Source organism: Salvelinus alpinus, chromosome 5, assembly GCF_045679555.1.
Source record: "Salvelinus alpinus chromosome 5, SLU_Salpinus.1, whole genome shotgun sequence".
NCBI lineage: Eukaryota > Metazoa > Chordata > Actinopteri > Salmoniformes > Salmonidae > Salvelinus > Salvelinus alpinus.
The window spans coordinates 52,075,973-52,098,039 of NC_092090.1; the positions used below are offsets into that span (position 1 = coordinate 52,075,973).

A 22,067-nucleotide genomic window follows, 5' to 3' on the forward strand; every position below is an offset into this window, starting at 1 on the left:
CAACCAACATGTTGGATCTCTGTTCAGGGGTCAGTGCTCTAAAATGAGTCTCTCTGGGGAGAGAGAGGAGGGGGGCCCTGCCTCTAAAACGAGTCTTTCTGGGGAACATGAGACCAAAGCTGAAAGGTGAGCTGACACTTTTGTTTAAGAATTAAGAATGATATACTCTCAAACGTTTTTTAATCAGAAATGATTGCTTATGGGTACCTTCAATATTACTGTTCTCAGATTTTTTACTAATTGATTTTAGATGTGTATGAGTTTTTATATTGTATTGCAAAATGCTGTATATCCATTGTTAAGCAGGAATGGAATGTTGGTATCCTGTATATTTGACTGTGATATGTGGTTGTCTCACCTAGATATCTATATATCCATTGTTTATCAGGAATGTTGGTATCCTGTGTATCTGACTGTGATATGTGATTGTCTCATCTAGATATCTATATATCCATTGTTTATCAGGAATGTAATGTTGTTATCCTGTATATTTGACTGTGATATGTGGTTGTCTCACCTAGATATCTATATATCCATTGTTTAGCAGGAATGTAATGTTGGTATCCTGTATATCTGACTGTGATATGTGGTTGTCTCACCTAGATATCTATATATCCATTGTTTAGCAGTAACGTAATGTTGGTATCCTGTATATCTGACTGTGATATGTGATTGTCTCACCTAGATATCTTAAGATGAATGCACTTACAGATGCCATATCTTAATTTGACCCAGTTTCTCACAGCAGGAAAATAACAGCAAATATGCATTTTCATGTGGATTATAATTAAGGGACATTTTTTGTAGGAGTTTATCCATTTTTCATTAAATAAATTCTGAAATTTTTAAGTGGAAATTACACACTTTAGAAGCCTTTCTAAAGCCTTGTAGTGGTTTAATAATTTATATAGCGTTTTGGAATGAAACTCTACTTATGTTTCCCCATCTGAGCTCAGAGTAGATGAGAGATGAAATGTTTGTCTCTGTTGTGTTGAAGACCAATCAAGCATGAGAGACCAGCATCCCCTGTACCCAGCTGTGTGTCCATGAAGAGTGACCAGTCTATGGGTCATCCTACAGTGTTTAGAGAGGGAGACTTTTCTACTGAACAAAGGTAAGAAGAACTCATGGGTCATGGGTCAGTGAGTTAAATAACACTGTCTCTAGTCATTTCTCCTCTCCCATTTCACCATTTATTTTGGTTGTTTTCATAATCCATAGGCTAATCCTTTTGTCCATTCTCATAGTCCTAAAACATTAATAATCAAACACAACATTCCCTCCGTGTGTGTGTGTGTGTGTGTGTGTGTGTGTGTGTGTGTGTGTGTGTGTGTGTGTGTGTGTGTGTGTGTGTGTGTGTGTGTGTGTGTGTGTGTGTGTGTGTGTGTGTGTGTGTGTAAGGTTCTGTATTTATATTCTTAATCAACCTGTTTCTATGTGTTCTTGAACGTATCCCTATTTCTTTGTGTTCTGGAACGTAGCCCTTTTTCGTTGTGTTCTGGAACGTAGCCCTGTTTCTTTGTGTTCTGGAACGTAGCCCTGTTTCTTTGTGTTCTGAAACGTAGCCCTGTTTCGTTGTGTTCTGAAACGGAGCCCAATTCTTTGTGTTCTGGAACGTAGCCCTGGTTCTTTGTGTTCTGGAACGTAGCCCTGTTTCTTTGTGTTCTGGAACGTAGCTCTGTTTCTTTTTGTTCTGGAACGTAGCCCTGTTTCTTTGTGTTCTGGAACGTAGCCCTGTTTCTTTGTGTTCTGGAACGTAGCCCTGTTTCTTCGTGTTCTGGAACGTAGCCCTGTTTCTTCGTGTTCTGGAACGTAGCCCTGTTTCTTTGTGTTCTGGAACGTAGCCCTGTTTCTTTGTGTTCTGGAACGTAGCCCTGTTTCTTTGTGTTCTGGAACATAGCCCTGTTCCTTTGTGTTCTGGAACGTATCCCTGTTTCTTTGTGTTCTGGAACGTAGCCCTGTTTCTTTGTGTTCTGGAACGTAACCCTGTTTCTTTGTGTTCTGGAACGTAACCCTGACTTTCATTTTTGTTCATTGATTTCACCTGTGTTAGTTACTCACCTGGTCTCATCAGCTCCTTATTTAATTCAGTTCATTCTGTTTGTGCCTTTATGAGGTATTGTTCGTTTTGACTCTACTAAGCCTTTTCCTAGCTCGTTTGTCAGAACCTGTTATAGCCTTCTGTCCTAGTTTTGATTCACCTGCCTGTTTGCCTACCTGTCTATGACCATTGCCTGCCTGTGACCACAAAACCTGCCTTCTGCGAAATAAGCACCTGCTGCGCTCTGTGCGTTTATCTACACCTTTTTCTCCCTGAGTTTCATTACAGTGTTTGAACTCCCTGGATGAGGAGATGTAATCTCTATCCTGATTGCCTAGTCACTTTTACCCCGACCTACATGTACATATTACCTCAACTATAGTCTCATTATTACCTCAACTACCTGGTACCCCTGCACATTGACTCAGTACTGGTACTCCTTATAGTCTCATTATTACCTCAACTACCTGGTACTCCTGCACATGGACTCAGTACTGGTACTCCTTATAGTCTCATTATTACCTCAACTACCTGGTACCCCTGCACATTGACTCAGTACTGGTACTCCTTATAGTCTCATTATTACCTCAACTACCTGGTACCCCTGCACATTGACTCAGTACTGGTACTCCTTATAGTCTCATTGTTGTTATTTTATTTTAAGTAAGCATTTCACAGTAAAGTGTACAACTGTTGTATTCGGCTTATGTGAGAAATACGATTTGATTTGATTTTAAGCTCCTTGGTAGAAACACGTCATTTGGTCTAACGGTCGTCTCGTTCTTGTCATGCCCTGGCCTTAGATATCTTTGTTTTCTTTATTATTTTGGATAGGTCAGGGTGTGACATGGGGGATTTATGTGTTTTGTCTTGTCTAGGGGTTTTGTATGTTTATGGGGTGTTGTCTAGTCTAGGTGTTTGTATGTCTATGGTGGCCTAGATTGGTTCTCAATTAGAGGCTGTTTATCATTGTCTCTGATTGGGAACCATATTTAGGCAGCCATATTCTTTAGGGATTTCGTGGGTTATTGTCTATATGTAAGTTGCCTGTGTCTGCACTTGTTTAATATATAGCTTCACGTTCGTTTGTTGTTTTGCATAGTTTGTTTAAGTGTTCTTCGTTTCGTTAAATAAATAGAAGAATGTATTCTTATCACGCTGCGCCTTGGTCCTCCTCTCTTCATCCAAACGACAAACGTGACAGTGCTGAACAGATCATGTTCGGATGTTGAAGCACGGTGGCTAGGAAAAACTCCCTGGAAAGGCAGGAACCTAGAAATAAATCTAGAGAGGAACCAGGCTCTGATGAGTGGCCAGTCCTCTTCTGGCTGTGCTGGGAAGAGAGGAACCAGACTCTGAGGGGTGGCCAGTCCTCTTCTGGCTGTGCCGGGTGGAGATTATGAGAGTACATGGCCACTAAGGCCAGATCGTTCTTCAAGATGTTCAAACGTTCATAGATGACCAGCAGGGTCAAATAATAATCACAGTGGTTATAGATTGTCAACAGGTCAGCACCTCAGGAGTAAATGTCAGTAGGCTTTTCATAGCCGAGCATTCAGAGGTTGAGACAGCAGGTGTGGAAGAGAGAGAGAGAGAGAGAGAGAGAGAGAGAGAGAGAAAAATGGATGCTGGCTACCTCTGTCCAGTTCTCCTTTCTTTATTAACGTTAGATGGACGGTAACTTTAGTGTTTAACCCCTCTGTGTCCATGGAACAATCTTTTGAATATTATTTTCGGGGTCCCTCAAGTAGGCTGGACACATTACATTTTTTTAAATTCGCAGCTGCCTCACCAATGTATGTAAGTGAATTAATAACTTGTAATTGCAAAATATTTACAATAGATGGCAGCAAAAGACCATGAAGCATCAGTTATAGGCTACAAGCAGCAATATGATTGACATAAAATAGCATGCAACCACAGACTATATGTCCCATGATTTTCTAAAATGGCCACTCATTACTTTAGTTAGCTATATATCTTGTATTAGGGCTGTGTTGCTTTTGGAAGAGCAAAAAAGTTGTGACTATAGCAGGTATTGAACCATGGGTAAATTATCACTAGTCAGAACCTCAACCTTAGTATACATGCATTACAAAATGTAATCGTAATATCTGATATTGCGAGTAAACAACCTCGGAATAGAAAAGACAAGAGTGTGTCTTCCAGCCCGCCAATAAATTACATCATGCAACCCTCCCGGTTAGTAAATTTACCTCAACATGCCCCTCGCTTGTTCGAGAAGGCAGATTAATGACTCAAGCTTTTTGGCGGGGCTGAGTTGACTACTAGCGTGAGAAGGTCGATGCTAGTTGATGAATGTGACAATGCATTTAGTTAATTATAAAAAAATATATGTATTTATATTGATAGGTGGCATTATCTGCCAAAGTAACAGCCCTGTAGACAAAGAAGAGCTCTCCAATAGGTACCAAAACATTCAAGGGCCATTTCCCTTTCTTTTTTTTTCTTCAAAAACCATAGGCTAATCCTTTTGTCCATTTTCATAGTCCTAAAGCAATATTAAACAAACACAACGTTCCCTCCCTGGTTGTGTGTATTCTCCATTTTCAGTGGTCCTGATATGCATGTCCAGAGGAAAATGAACCAGAAGTAGCTTGCTGACACACAGGAGAAAAGTAAGAGCTGTCTGCCTCATGTTGAATGATGTTTTATAACATTTAAAAGCTGTAGCTAAAGTACAGCTAAAGTAGCTGTGTAACTCAATGATATTGTAGCAGCCTTAACACATTTAATCCCATCAGTCATAATAGTGGGAAAAAAACATTTGTACTTTACAAGTTCTAGAGAAGTAAAAGGTGTATTTATCAACACATAACACCTAGTGTCCTCGTCAAGTAGCTGCGGAATGTGTTGATTCAATTTGACAGGAGAGAGAGAAAGAGAGATCTTCTGCACAGATTCGTTCAGACCCGGGCCCTGACAGTAAATCTCAGTAAAATCAAAATAATGGTGTTCCAAAAAAGATCCAGTCGCCAGGACCACAAATACAAATTCCATCTAGACACCGTTGCTCTAGAGCACACAAAAAACTATACATACCTCGGCCTAAACATCTGCGCCACAGGTAACTTCCACAAAGCTGTGAACGATCTGAGAGACAAGGCAAGAAGGGCCATCAAAAGGAACATAAAATTTGACATACCAATTAGGATCTGTCTAAAAATACTTGAATCAGTTATAGAACCCATTGCCCTTTATGGTTGTGATCTCTGGGGTCCGCTCACCAACCAAGAATTCACAAAATGGGACAAACACCAAATTGAGACTCTGCGTGCAGAATTCTACAAAAAAAGATCCTCCGTTTACAACGTAAAACACCAAATAATGCATGCGGAGCAGAATTAGGCCAATACCCGCTAATTATCAAAATCCGGAAAAGAGACGTTAAATTCTACAACCACCTAAAAGGAAGCGATTCCCCACCTTCCATAACAAAGCCATCACCTACAGAGAGATGAACCTGGAGAAGAGTCCCCTAAGCAAGCTGGTCCTGGGGCTCTGTTCACATACACAAACAGACCCCACAGAGCCCCAGGACAGCAACATAATTAGACCCAACCAAATCATGAGAAAACAAAAAGATAATTACTTCACACAATGGAAATAATTAACAAAAAAACATTCTAGGAAACTAGAATGTTATTTGGCCCTAAACAGAGAGTACACAGTGGCAGAATAACTGACCACGGTGACTGACCCAAACTTAAGGAAAGCTTTGACTATGTACAGACTCAGTGAGCATAGACTTGCTATTGAGAAAGACCGCCGTAGGCAGACCTGGCTCTCAAAAGAAGACAGGCTATGTGCACACTGCCCACAAAATGAGGTGAAAACTAAGCTGTACTTCCTAACTTCCTGCCCAGTGTATGACCATATTATAGACACATATTTCCCTCAGATTACACAGATCCACAAAGAATTTGAAAACAAACCCGAGTTTGATAAACTCCCATATCTACTGGGTGAAATACACCAGCGTGCCATCACAGCAGCAATATTTATGACCTGTTGCCACAAGAAAAGGTCAACCAGTGAAGAACAAACACCATTGGAAATACAGCCCATATTTCTGTTATTTATTTTTGCGTTTGTACTTTAACTATTTGCAAATCATTACAACACCGTATATAGATGTAATATGACAATTGAAATGCCTTTATTCTTTTGGAACTTTTGTGAGTGTAATGTTTACTGTTCATTTGTATTGTTCATTTCATTTTTGTATATTATCTACTTCTCTTGCTTTGGCAATGTTAACATATGTTTCCCATGACAATAAAGCCCCTTGAATTGAATTGAATTGAGAACACTGGATAACACTCAGTCTGCCTCCTCAAATGGACGATGTTCTCTATAGTGAACTACACAGCCCAATGGGCCCTGTTCTCTATAGTGAACTACACAGCCCTATAGACCCTGTTCTCTATAGTGAACTACACAGCCCTATAGACCCTGTTCTCTATAGTGAACTACACAGCCCTATAGGCCCTGTTCTCTATAGTGAACTACACAGCCCTATATACCCTGTTCTCTATAGTGAACTACACAGCCCTATAGGCCCTGTTCTCTATAGTGAACTACACAGCCCTATAGGCCCTGTTCTCTATAGTGAACTACACAGCCCAATAGGCCCTGTTCTCTATAGTGAACTACACAGCCCTATAGGCCCTGTTCTCTATAGTGAACTACACAGCCCAATAGGCCCTGTTCTCTATAGTGAACTACACAGCCCTATAGGCCCTGTTCTTTATAGTGAACTACACAGCCCAATAGGCCCTGTTCTCTATAGTGAACTACACAGCCCTATAGGCCCTGTTCTCTATAGTGAACTACACAGCCCAATAGGCCCTGTTCTCTATAGTGAACTACACAGCCCAATAGGCCCTGTTCTCTATAGTGAACTACACAGCCCAATAGGCCCTGTTCTCTATAGTGAACTACACAGCCCAATAGGCCCTGTTCTCTATAGTGAACTACACAGCCCAATAGGCACTGTTCTCTATAGTGAACTACACAGCCCTATAGGCCCTGTTCTCTATAGTGAACTACACAGCCCTATAGGCCCTGTTCTCTATAGTTAACTTCACAGCCCTATGGGCCCTGTTCTCTATAGTGAACTACACAGCCCTATGGACCCAGTTCTCTATAGTGAACTACACATCCCTATAGGCCCTGTTCTCTATAGTGAACTACACAGCCCTATAGGCCCTGTTCTCTATAGTGAACTACACAGCCCTATAGACCCTGTTCTCTATAGTGAACTACACATCCCTATAGGTCCTGTTCTCTATAGTGAACTACACAGCCCTTACAACGTTACAACTTCTGCCCTATGCACTGTAAAGCCTTATTAGTTATCATTACTCTACAGTATTGTGGAAACTCGCTGCACTAGTATACTAGAGTACAGTCACTTACAATGTTAGAGCTTCTGCCCTATGCACAGTAAACCCTTATTAGTTATCATTACTCTACAGTGTTGTGGAAACTCGCTGCACTAGTATACTAGAGTATTGTCACGATCGTCTTTCTGTGGAAGACAGGACCAAGGCGCAGCGTGATATGAATACATCTTCCTTTTTAATGAGAGAAGATGAACACGAACAAAACACTTTTACAAAACAATAAACGACCGTGAAGCTACAAACGAAAGTGCACACACAAGCTACTAACGTTAAACATAGACAATTACCCACAACCAGCCTAATGCCTATGGCTGCCTTAATAATGGCTCCCAATCAGAGACAACAATAGACAGCTGTCTCTGATTGAGAACCAAACCAGGCAACCATAGACTTTCCTAAACACCTACACTGAACACAACCCCATACACTCTACAAAACCCCCTATACAATACAAACACCCTCGACTAGACAAAAACACACAAACATCCCCCATGTCACACCCTGACCTAACTAAAATAAGGCCAGGGCGTGACAAGTATAGTTACTTACAACGTTAGAGCTTCTGCCCTATGCACAGTAAACCCTTGATAGTTATCATTACTCTACAGTGTTGTGGAAACTCGCTGCACTAGTATACTAGAGTATAGTTACTTACAACGTTAGAGCTTCTGCCCAATGCACTGTAAAGCCTTATTAGTTATCATTACTCTACAGTGTTGTGGAAACCTGCTGCACTAGTATAGTAGAGTACAGTTACTTACAATGTTACAGCTGCCTTTACTCAAACTATAAGTGTCACATGATCCCAAATGGGCCACAATTTAAATTTGATTAAACACAAAGTTTTAGTGAGTAGAGAAATATTTTAAGTACATTGAATTGAGAGAAAGAGAGGAGAGACAACAATAATAATAGCATCAATAATAATATAATCAGTCACAACAGTCTGTAATGCATTATGAAAACATTAACACATTTATACAGTCAGTTAAGAGAAGAAATGTTTAAAATTTAAACTTTATAACACAGTCTTACAATACAGAAGGCAATAAAACAGACGTAAAATTAATATCCTCTGTGTTATTTCTAGATTCAGATGAGCTTTGCCAACGTGAACTCTAAATCTAATCTAAAGAAGAAGTTTCAATGTGTATTTGAGGGAATCGCTAAACAAGGAAACCCAACACTTCTCAATAAGATCTACACAGAGCTCTACATCACAGAGGGTGGAACAGGAGAGGTAAATAATGAACATGAGCTGAGACAGATTGAGACAACAACCAGGAAACAAGCAAGACCAGAGACTGCAATCAAATGTAACGACATCTTCAAACCCTTAATAACTGGACAAGAAAAGCACATCAGTGTCACGTTCTGACCATAGTTCTTGTGTGTTTTGCTTGTTTTAGTGTTGGTCAGGACGTGAGCTGGGTGGGCATTCTATGTTGTGTGTCTAGTTTGTCTGTTTCTATGTTTGGCCTAATATGGTTCTCAATCAGAGGCAGGTGTTTTGTGTTGTGTCTGATTGGGAATCATATATAGGTGGCTTGTTTTGTGTTGGGGTTTGTGGGTGGTTGTTTCCTGTCTTTGTGTTTTCTCTGCACCAGATAGGGCTGTATCGGTTTGCCACATTTTGTTATTTTGTATCGTTGTAAGTGTTCACATTTCGTTTTATTAAACATGTTGAGCACTGGCTACGATGCGTGTTGGTCCGATCCCTGTTACACCCTCTCTTCTCGTGAAGAGGAGGAAGGCTGCCGTTACAATCAGAACTGTGCTGACAAAGGGAATCGCTAGCATTGGAAAAACAGTCTCTGTGCAGAAGTTCATTCTGGACTGGGCTGAAGGAAAAGCAAATCAGGATATCCAATTTGTATTCATTTCCCTTCCGGGAGCTGAATTTGATAAAAGGGGACAAACACACTTTGATTGAACTTCTTAATCGCTTCGCAATGGAAAGCGAACAATCAAGAATCTCCAACTACGACAAGTATAAAGTTCTGTTCATCTTTGATGGTCTGGATGAGTGTCGACTGCCCTAGACTTCCAGAATAACAAGATCTGTTGTGATATCACAGAGTCAACATCAGTGGATGTTCTGCTGACAAATCTCATCAAGGGAAATCTGCTTCCCTCTGCTCTCCTCTGGATAACTACACGAACTGCAGCAGCCAATAAGATCCCTTCAAGGTGTGTTGACCAGTCACAGAGGTACGAGGGTTCAATGACCCACAGAAGGAGGATTACTTCAGGAAGAGATTCAGTGATGAGGACATGGCCAGCAGAATCATCTCACACATAAAGACATCAAGGAGCCTCCACATCATAGCCCACATTCCAGTATTCTGTTGGATTTCTGCAACAGTCCTTGAGCACATGTTGAATACAGACAAGAGAGAAGAGATGCCCAAGACTCTGACTGAGATGTACACACACCTTGTGGTGTTTCATACCAAACAGAAGAATGAAAAGTATCTTGGGAACGAAGAGACAGGTCCACACTGGAATAAAGAGAGCATTCTGTCACTGGGAAAACTGGCTTTTCAACAGCTTGTGAATGGCAATCTGATATTCTATGAAGAAGACCTGAAAGAGGCTTGGATTGATGTCAATGAAGCCTCAGTGTACTCAGGATTGTGCACACAGCTCTTTAAAGAGGAATGTGTGCTGTACCAGGACACGGTGTACTGCTTTGTTCATCTGAGCATTCAGGAGTTTCTGGCTGCTGTATATGTGATCCTCTCATTCATCAACAACAATGAGAATCTAATGGACACATTGCAAACAAAGTCCAGTATATTTACTTTGTTGTTCAGAGACAAGCCTGAAGTTACTTTCTACAAGAGTGCTGTGGATAAAGCCTTACAAAGTGAGACGGGAAACCTGGACCTTTTCCTTCGCTTCCTTCTGGGCCTCTCACTGGAGTCTAATCAGAAGTACTTACAAGGTCTACTGACAAAGACAAGAAGCAGCTCACAGAGCCATGAAGTAACAGTCAAGTACATCAAGGAGAAGATTGGGGAGAATCCCTCTCCAGAGAGGAGCATCAATCTGTTCCACTGTCTGAATGAACTGAATGACCATTCTCTAGTGGAGGAGATCCAAAGCTACCTGAGCTCAGGAAGTCTCTCAAAACCCAAACTGTCACCTGCACAGTGGTCAGCTCTGGTATTTGTGTTACTGACTTCAGAAAAGGAGCTGGATGTGTTTGACCTGAAGAAATACGCCAGATCAGAGGAAGGTCTTCTGAGGCTGCTGCCAGTGGTCAAAGCCTCCAGAGCTGTTCTGTGAGTAAATGAAATTACATATAAGAACTAATCATCATGAAGCAATATACAGTTTAGAGTTAATTATGTGATATAATATGTATTTAAAAACATATTGAATACGTGCATTGATGTTTACATTGGTATAACAAAATGACCATAAAGTTCTATGAGACGGAAGATGAATCTATATGTTGTTTGGGAGAACTTCTTATTGCTGCAATCCCGTTAATGGGATCGATATGACAACAGCCAGTGAAAGTGCAGGGTGCCAAATTCAAAACAACAGAAATCTCATAATTAAAATTCCTCAAACATACATCTATCTTATACCGTTTTAAAGGTAATCTTGTTGTTAATCCCACCACATTTCAAATGTATGTAATGTCCGATTTCAAATAGGCTTTACAGCGAAAGCACCACAAACGATTATGTTAGGTCACCACCAACACCACCAACAGAAAAACACAGCCATTTTTCCAGCCAAAGAGAGGAGTCACAAAAAGCACAAAAAGAGATAAAATTAATCTCTAACCTTTGATGATCTTCATCAGATGACACTCATAGGACTTCATGTTACACAATACATGTATGTTTTGTTTGATAAAGTTCATATTTATATAAAAAATCTGAGTTTACATTGGCACGTTATGTTCAGTAGTTCCAAAACATCCGGTGATTTTAATTCAACAGAAATACTCATCATAAATGTAGATGAAAATACAAGTTATACACATGGAATTATAGATATACCTCTCCTTAATGCAACCGCTGTGTCAGATTTCAAAAAAACTTTATGGAAAAAGCTAACCAATGCAATAATCTGAGACGGCGCTCAGAAAAAAAAAGTATCCGCCATGTTGGAGTCAACAGAAATTAGAAATAACATTATAAATATTCCCTTACCTTTGATCATCTTCATCAGAATGCACTCCCAGGAATCCTAGTTCGACAATAAATGTTTGATTTGTTCGATAATGTCCATTATTTATGTCCAAGTAGCTACTTTTGTTAGGGCGTTAGGTACACATATCCAAACGCTCGTGCAGGTCCAGCCTAACTTCGGACAAAAACTTTAAAAAGTTATATTATATAAACATTTCAAACTAAGTATAGAATGAATCTTTAGGATGTTTTTATAATAAATCTTCAATAATGTTCCAACCTGAGAATTCCTTTGTGTGTAGAGAAGCCATGGAACGCAGGTCACTATCATGTTAAATGTGCTTGACCAGGAAATGGCTCTCTGCCAGTAACCTGACTCATTCAGCTCTTATTCAGCCCCACATCACAGTAGAAGCCTCATTCAAGTATATAAAGACGGTTGACATCTAGTGGAAGCCCTAGGAAGTGCAACTTCATCCATATCCCTCTGTGAATTCAATAGGGGCTGAGTTGAAAATCGACCAACCTCAGATTTCTCACTTCCTGTTTGATTTTCTTCTCAGGTTTTTGCCTGCCATATGAGTTCTGTTATACTCACAGACATCATTCAAACAGTTTTAGAAACTGCAGAGTGTTTTCTATCCAATACTAATAATAATATGCATATATTAGCCACTGGGACTGAGGAGCAGGCCGTTTACTCTGGGCACCTTTCATCCAAGCTACTCAATACTGCCCCTGCAGCCATAAGAAGTTAACCAAATTAATATACCATTGTCCTTCCATTGTCGACTACTCATTAAATTAACAGTGTTTTTGTGAAATCATGATGATCTCTTTGTCAGGCTGTGGAGTTACAGAGGAAGGCTGTGCTTCTCTGGTCTCAGCTCTTAAGTCAAACCCCTCACACCTGAGAGAGCTGGATCTGAGTAACAATGACCTGAAGGATTCAGGAGTGGAGCTGCTCTCTGCTGTACTGGGGAATCCCCACTGTAAACTGAAGACTCTGAGGTCAGTATTCCTGTAGTTGGTCAACAAGTGATAACTGTTCACCAGATCCACATGTGTTAACCAGGCACACAAAGTCCACACCATATGGGTTTGGACAGTGAAGCTTACAGTTTTACATTAGGTGCTGTGCTCCAGCATTTTGGATTTGAGATAGAATGTCACCTTTTATTTGAGAGTATTCATATATGTTTTACCGTTTAGAAATGAAAGCACTTTCATGTTTGTACAGTGGCTTGCAAATGTATTCACACCCCTTGGCATTTTTCCTATTTTGTTAATAATAAATAAAACAATAAAACAACCTGGAATTAAAATAGTTTTTGGGGGGTTTTGTATCATTTCATTTTATTTTGAAGGATGAGGCTGCAAGAGCACATTGGGTAAGTGGACAGGTGGGGGCTCTCCGGGTGATTTTTGCGCAATTCTGAAAGGTAGCCATTGTCTCTCTCGCTCCTAGTGAAAACCCAACTGTCCCAGTTGATTTATTATCGAATAGATATGTGAAAAACACCCTGAAGTTGGATCATAAACAACGTTTGACATGTTTATGTGGACATTATGGATATAATTTGAAATTTTTTACTACGTTGTCGCGAACGCTTTTTCCGGTGGATTCCTTGTCATGACGCATCAAACAAACGGAGGTATTTGGATATAAAACGTATCTTTATGGAACAAAAGGAACATTTGCTGTCTAACTGGGAGTCTCGTGAGTGAAACCAACCGAAGATCATCAAAGGTAAACGATTAATTTGATTGCTTTGCTGGTTTTTGTTACCGAGTTACCTGGCGCTAGCTGTTCGTATTGTTTTGTAGAGCGATCGATACATTTACACAAATGCAAGTATTGCTTTCGCTGTAAAGCATCATTTCAAAATCTGAGACGACAGATGGATTAACAAAAGGCTAAGCTGTGTTTTGCAATATTGCACTTGTGATTTCATGAAATTATATATTTTATGATTTACCTCTGGCGCTAGGCTACGCTATGCTAGTCAGGGTTTTTGATGACAAAAATCCCGGATCCGGGATGGGGAGTCCTGAAAGGTTTTAAATTACAGGTTGTAATGCAAAAAACGCCAAGGGGGATGAATACTTTGCAAGGCACTGTATGTATTAAAATATCCTCAAATAAAAGGTGACATTATATGCTGTCACCTCATATGAAACATTTGATCTCAAATACAAAATGTTAGAGTGTAGAGACACATTTGAAATGTTTGCTTCACTGTCAAAATAGATATGGTGTGGACTGTATACTCAATACAATCTAAATCTGATACCTCACTGTCTGTCTTCTGACTGATACTGCTTTTTAAACTGGTCTGGTCAGTCTACTCAAATATTCGTACTATGCATTTTTCTCTCTACAAGTAATATTATGATCATTTATAATAATGATACATTCCTTATTAATAGATAATGAATATATTTGGCTAGTTTCAAGACACTGATGTATCTGAAAATGTTGAAAAAAGTGCACTGCCACTATTTTCACTACTAAAGAATAGCAGTGTGATTTTAATATGATTTGACTCTTTGCAGGTTGTCAGGCTGTCTAGTCACAGAGGAAGGCTGTGCTTCTCTGGTCTCAGCTCTGAGGTCAAACCCCTCACACCTGAGAGAGCTGGATCTGAGTAACAATGACCTGAAGAATTCAGGAGTGAAGCTGCTCTCTGATGGACTGGGGAATCCCCACTGTAACCTGGAGACTCTGAGGTCAGTATTCCTGTAGTTGGTCAACAAGTGATAACTGTTCACCAGATCCACATGTGTTTACCAGACACACATAGTCCACAACAAATGTGTTTGGACAGTGAAGCTTCCAGTTTTAAATTTGGTGCTATGCTCCAGCATTTTGGTTTGAGATAGAATGTTTCATTATAGGTGACAGTACAGAATGTCACCTTTTATTTAAAGGTATTCATACATATATATTTTATCGTTTAAAAAAGAAAGCCTTTCATGTATTTAGTTCTCCCATTTGAAAAAGTCTTAATTATTTTGACAAATTAATTTATATTGTTTTAAAGTAATCATAAGTTTAGTAGTTGGTTCCATATTCCATGCCTGCAGTGATTACATCAAGCTTGTGATTCTACTAACTTGTTGAATGCATTTGCAGTTTGTCTTGGTTGTGTTTTAGATTATGTTTTTCCTACTAGAAACTGAATGGTGAATAATGTCCTGTCATTTTGGAGTCACTTCACTTGTATTGTCAGTAAGAATAGAATATGTTTCTGAACACTTATACATTCATGTGGATGCTACCATGATTATGAATAATCATGAATGAATCGTGAATGATGATGAATGAGAAAGTTACAGAGGCACAAAGATCATACCCCCTCTGTTATTGGTCATGGTGAGAGGTTAGCATGTTTTGTTGTAGCCTCTGTTATTGGTAATGGTGAGAGGTTAGCATGTTTTGTTGTAGCTTCTGTTATTGGTAATGGTGAGCGGTTAGCATGTTTTGTTGTAGCTTCTGTTATTGGTAATGGTGAGAGGTTAGTATGTTTTGTTGTAGCTTCTGTTATTGGTAATGGTGACAGGTTAGCTGATTGTCGTATCCTCTGTTATTGGTAATGGTGAGAGGTTAGCATGTTTTGTTGTAGCTTCTGTTATTGGTAATGGTGAGAGGTTAGTATGTTTTGTTGCAGCCTCTGTTATTGGTAAGGGTGAGAGGTTAGCATGCTTTGTTGTAGCCTCTGTTATTGGTAAGGGTGAGAGGTTAGCATGCTTTGTTGTAGCCTCTAACTTTCTCACTCATTATTATTCTTGATTCATTCACGATTTGTCTTAATCATGGCATCATCAGGAATAATATAGTAGTGTTTAGAAACATGTTAAATACTCAGACAGAAAATGACTCAAGTCATCATCCACCATTCAGTTACTATTGGGCAAAACATAACCCAAAACACAACCAAAACAAACTGCAAATGCGTCAATGTCATCTCATGTGAAATATTTGATCTGAAATCCAAAATGTTGGAGTATAGAGCCACATTTAAAATGTTTTCTTCACTGTCAAAATAGATATGGTGTGGACTGTATACTCAATACAATCTAAATCTGATACCTCACTGTCTGTCTTTTGACTGATACTGCTTTTTAAACTGGTCTGGTCAGTCTACTCAAATATTTGTACTATACATTTTTCTATCTGCAGGCAATACTTTGATAATTTGTCATTTATAATAATGAAACATCCATTAATGAATATATATGGCAGGTTTCAGGACACTGATATATGAATATAGTAAAAAATATATATACTGCCACAATTTTCACCACCAAAGAATAGCAGTGTGATTTTAATATGATTTGACTCTTTACAGGCTGTCAGGCTGTGGAGTCACAGAGGAAGGCTGTGCTTCTCTGGCCTCAGCTCTGAGGTCAAACCCATCACACCTGAGAGAGCTGGATCTGAGTAACAATGACCTGAAGGATTCAGGAGTGGAGCTGTTCTCTGCTGGACTGGGGGATCCCCACTGTAAACTGGAGACTCTGAGGTCAGTATTCCTAAAGTTGGTCAACAAGTGATAACTGTTCACCAGATCCACATGTGTTTACCAGGCACACATTGTCCACATCATATGTGTTTGGACAGTGAAGCTTCCAGATTTAAATCTGGTGCTTCTCAAGCATTTTGGATTTGAGGTAGAATGTTTCGTATTAGGCGACAGTACAGAATGTAACCTTTTATTTGAGGTTAATGGTGAGAGGTTAGTATGTTTTGTTGTAGCCTCTGTTATTGGTAATGGTGAGAGGATAGCATGTTTTGTTGTAGCCTCTGTTATTGGTAATGGTGAGAGGTTAGCATGTTTTGTTTATAGCCTCTGTTATTGGTAATGGTGAGAGGTTAGCATGTTTTGTTTATAGCCTCTGTTATTGGTAATGGTGAGAGGTTAGCATGTTTTGTTGTAGCCTCTTTAACTTTCTCACTGATTAATATTAATGATCCATTCATGATATTTCTCAATCATGGCAGTCACAGGCTTGATGTAGTCATTGCGTTCAAAGAATATGGGACCAAATACTAAACTTTTGACTACTTTAATACAGTATCAGTTAATTGGTCAGAATACTGCTTTCATTTCTAAATGGTGAAACAGATATGTATTAAAATACCCTCAAATAAAAGGTGACATTATATACTGTCACCTCATATGAAACATTTGATCTCAAATCCAAATGTTGGAGTATAGAGTCACATTTAAAATGTTAGCTTCACTGTCAAAATAGATTTGGTGTGGACTGTATACTCAACCAATCTAAATCTGATACCTCACTGTCTGTCTTTTGACTGATACTGCTTTTTAAACTGGTCTGGTCAGTCTACTCAAATATTTGTACTATACATTTTTCTATCTACAAGCAATCTAATAATGATACATTCATTTATGAATAGATATGGCACGTTTAAGGACACTGATATACAGTATCTGAATATGTTTAAAAAATATATAGTGCTTCTATTTTCACCACCAAAGAATAACAGTGTGATTTTAATATGATTTGACTATTTGCAGGCTGTCTAGTCACAGAGGAAGGCTGTGCTTCTCTGGTCTCAGCTCTGAAGTCAAACCCCTCACACCTGAGAGAGCTGGACCTGAGCTACAATCACCCAGGAGACTCATGAGTCAGACTGCTCTCTGCTGGACTGGAGGATCCACACTGCAGACTGGAGAAACTCAAGTATGTAGAGGGTTTATGTCAATGTTCATATCAGACATGTTTGACTTATCAGGCTAGTTAAGACAAACATTCTTACCAACACTTGAACAAAGTTATAGGCTGACTGTGTGTGTGTGTCCTGTGTGTGTGTGTGTGTCCTGTGTGTGTGTGTGTGTGTGTGTGTGTGTGTGTGTGTGTGTGTGTGAGTTGACGTCTATCTGTCAATGACTGTCTGTTCTTCTGCTTACCGCTACAGTGTGGAACATAGTGGAGAGAACACAATGAAACCTGGGCTTAGAAAATGTGAGTGTTGACTGCTGTGAAGAATATGACTAAGAATAAGTCTTAATTCAAATTAAGTCAAAGTCAAAGACCACCATCATTACTTACTTGGTCATATTAAATATCAGCTGTCGTTCTACAGACGCAGAAATCAGGGACAGCAAAGTTTACAAAGAGTTACTTTGACAATGTGTGTGTCTGTGTGTGGCACGTTTGTGTTACACAAGAAATGTGTGTTTGTGTTCATGCATGCATACAGGTGTGTGTGTGTGTGTGTGTGTGTAATTAATGGGAATATGTGTGTTTTCTATTTCCATACAGTATAACATATGATCATTCAACAAGTCTCAAGTTACCTAAACTTCTCCTTTTGATACCTAGAAACATCTACATTAAATGAATTAGTGAAAAGTGAGTTAACATTCTAATGTGAATGATGATGATTTCTAATATTGTGTCTGGTTCCATCCATCAGATGTCTGTGAACTCACACTGGACCTAAACACAGTAAACAGACACCTCTCTCTGTCTGAGAAGAACAGAAAGGTGACATGTAGGAGAGAGAAGCAGCCGTATCCTGATCACCCAGAGAGATTTGAGGACTGTGGACAGGTGCTGTGTAGAGAGGGTCTGACTGGGCGCTGTTACTGGGAGGTAGAGTGGAGTGGGAGTTTGGTTGATATAGGAGTGACATATAAAGGAATCAGCAGGAGAGGAATGGTTAAGGACTGTTGGCTTGGATACAATGACAAGTCCTGGAGTCTGATCTGCTCTGACAACATTTACTCTGCCTGGCACAATAATAATCCCACTACCATAGACGTCCCCTCCTCCAGCTCCCACAGAGTAGGAGTGTATCTGGACTGGCCAGCCGGCACTCTGTCCTTCTATAGAGCCTCCTCTGACACACTGACCCACATGTACACATTCACCTCCACATTCACTGAGCCTCTCTATCCAGGGTTTGGGGTTTATGATGACTCCTCAGTGTCCCTGAAAATAATAACCTGACACACACACACACACTGGACACACACACACACACACACACACACACACACACACACACACACACACACACACACACACACACACACACACACACACACACACACACACACACACACACACACACACACACACACACACACACACACACACACACACACACACACACACACACACACACACACACACACACACACACACACACTGGACACACACACACACAAACACTGGACACACACACACACTGGACACACACTCATTGGACAGACACACACACACACTGGACAAACACACACACACACACACACTGGACACACACACACACACACACACACACACACACACACTGGACACACACACACACACACTGGACACACACACACACACACACTGAACAAACACACACACTGGACAAACACACACACTGGACAAACACACACACACATACACTGGAGACACACACACTGAACACACACACACTGAACACACACAGACACACAGACACACACACACTGACACACAAAGGCTGGACACACTGGACACACACATACACACACACTTACACACACAAACACTGACACACACACACACAAGGGCACACACACACACACACTGGACACACACAGGACACACACAAACACACTGGACTCAAACACACAGGACACACACACACACTCTGGACACACACACACACAAACACACACACAGCGGACATACACAGAGGACACACACACAGACACACACACTGGACACACAAACACACCCACACACAAAGCGGACACAAACACACTGGACACACACACACACAGACACAGCGGGGACACACACAGGACACAAAATCTGACACACACTCTCAGTGTGATTTTATGATATATTTTACTGTTTGTGTTTGTACCACAGGAGGTTGGTGGGACCTTAATTGGGGAGGACAGGCTTGTAATGGCTGGAGGGGAATAAGTGAAATGGTATCAAACACGTGGTTTCCATGTGTTCCATTTCATTCACTCTGTTCCAAACATTATTATGAGCCGTCCTCCCCTCAGCAGCCTCCACTGGTATGTACTGTCCTATATGTGAGAGAGCTCCAACAAGGAATCACAATGTATGTATTACTTTTAATACCTGCAAATGGCAAATAAACTACTTGAACTCCTTATGAATGTCTCCAGCCGACTAGGCTGTTGGCGTCTGACAAGAGGTGAAAATATTACCGGAATATTCTGCAAATGTTGATGAAGACGTCACTCAATACACCCAAAACAACATGCAGTCTTTCCACAAGACTCCCATGAAGTTATAGTGTGACGTTATGAGTTGACGTTAAAGTAACATTCTCAGAACATAATGCACTTGTTTTATACTGTTTTAGATGGATCCTCTGTTTAAACATTTAAACTCTTACAATCACACTGTTAAAATACCAATGTGATAATTTGTTGTATGTCTTTTCTTGATTTTTTTTTTTTTTACAATCGTAAATGGACATACGCTCCATAATTGTACAAGGATATATTGTACTTTTCATAATAAAAAGCATGTTAATTGTGAAAACAATTTCGTTATTGATTTTACATTGCTGTCAGTTGCAGGTTGACGTTTGTCATGAATCTTGACGTGGAGGCAGAACTGCGCGATTTCCTCTAGATATGCCAGCTACAAAGTTAAAAGTGGCTATATCATAAACATTTGTGGGAAATAATGTTGTTTTATGGTCTTATTAAGGGAAGGATTAGCAGTGTGGTTGGGGTTAAGGTTAGGATTAAAATCCGATTGTATTACTTTGTGCCTGTGCCAACTAGTGACCACTTTGCTGAACTGCCTCCAGAACAAGATTCATGACAACAAATGCCAACCTGCCTCCCAGTCATCCCCTCCTTATCTTTACAAGGCTGCAGAACATGCAAGATAGTGATGTGGGGGTTCTCTCATAACCCTCAGTCCCCAGGTGGGTAGATGACAGGTTGTATAAAGAGAAAACAGTAGGCTACATAACAAAATACATAAATGTTGAATTATTGTGCAATTTACACAAAACATCAAGGACACCTTTCTTTCCATGACAAACTGACCAGGTGAATCCAGGTGAAAGCTATGATGCCATATAGATGTCACTTGCAGATGAAGGGGACGGGACAGGTTAAAGAAGGATTTTTAAACCTGGAGACAATTAAGACATGGATTGTGTATGTGTGCCATTCAGAGGGTGAATGACCAAGACAAAATATTTAAGTTTGAACGGGTATGGTAGTAGGTGCCAGACAAACAAGTTTGTGTCAAGAATTGCAACGCTGCTGGGTTTTTCACACTCATGTTCCACCACCCAAATGTCATCCAGCCAACTTGACAACTGTGGGAAGCATTGGAGTCAACATGGGTCATCATCCCTGTGGAACGCTTTCAACAGCTTGTAGAATCCATGACCTGATGAATTGAGGCGGTTCTGTGGACAAAATGGAGATATGAGGAAGGTGTCTTTAAAATCTAGTCCACTCAGTGTATAACCTATAGACTACACTGCTCAGTTAGAGTAATATCTAGTCCACTCAGTGTATAACCTATAGACTACACTGCTCAGTTAGAATAATATCTAGTCCACTCAGTGTATAACCTGTAGACTACACTGCTCAGTTAGAATAATATCTAGTCCACTCAGTGTATAACCTGTAGACTACACTGCTCAGTTAGAGTAATATCTAGTCCACTCAGTGTATAACCTGTGACTACACTGCTCAGTTAGAGTAATATCTAGTCCACTCATTGTATAACCTATAGACTACACTGCTCAGTTGAGTAATATCTAGTCCACTCAGTGTATAACCTATAGACTACACTGCTCAGTTAGAGTAATATCTAGTCCACTCATTGTATAACCTATAGACTACACTGCTCAGTTAGAGTAATATCTAGTTTACTCAGTGTATAACCTATAGACTACACTGCTCAGTTAGAGTAATATCTAGTCCACTCATTGTATAACCTATAGACTACACTGCTCAGTTAGAGTAATATCTAGTACACTCAGTGTATAACCTATAGACTACACTGCTCAGTTAGAGTATTATCTAGTCCACTCACTGTATAACCTATAGACTACACTGCTCAGTTAGAGTAATATCTAGTCCACTCAGTGTATAACCTATAGACTACACTGCTCAGTTAGAGTAATATCTAGTCCACTCAGTGTATAACCTATAGACTACACTGCTCAGTTAGAGTAATATCTAGTCCACTCAGTGTATAACCTGTAGGCTACACTGCTCAGTTAGAGGCCGTCTGTTAAGGTGCCTCTTTATCAGCATCATAAAAGCTGATAGTATTTCAACCACATCAAATATGCATCCAAGTCAAACTGAAATCTGATCAGAAACATGTTGGGTCTTTTACAATGAAGATTGGCCACTAGATTATTACCAGTTTATATTCATAACTAAACCTTCATCTCATTTTAACATTTTGTCATAAAAA

At 39.9% G+C, this 22,067-nt stretch overlaps 1 pseudogene; it reads left to right on the top strand.

Moving 5' to 3' along the window:
- The first annotated feature begins 7,271 nt into the window (after window positions 1-7,271).
- Window positions 7,272-18,744, top strand: LOC139575127 (NLR family CARD domain-containing protein 3-like; annotated as a pseudogene).
- Window positions 18,745-22,067: the final 3,323 nt, after the last annotated feature.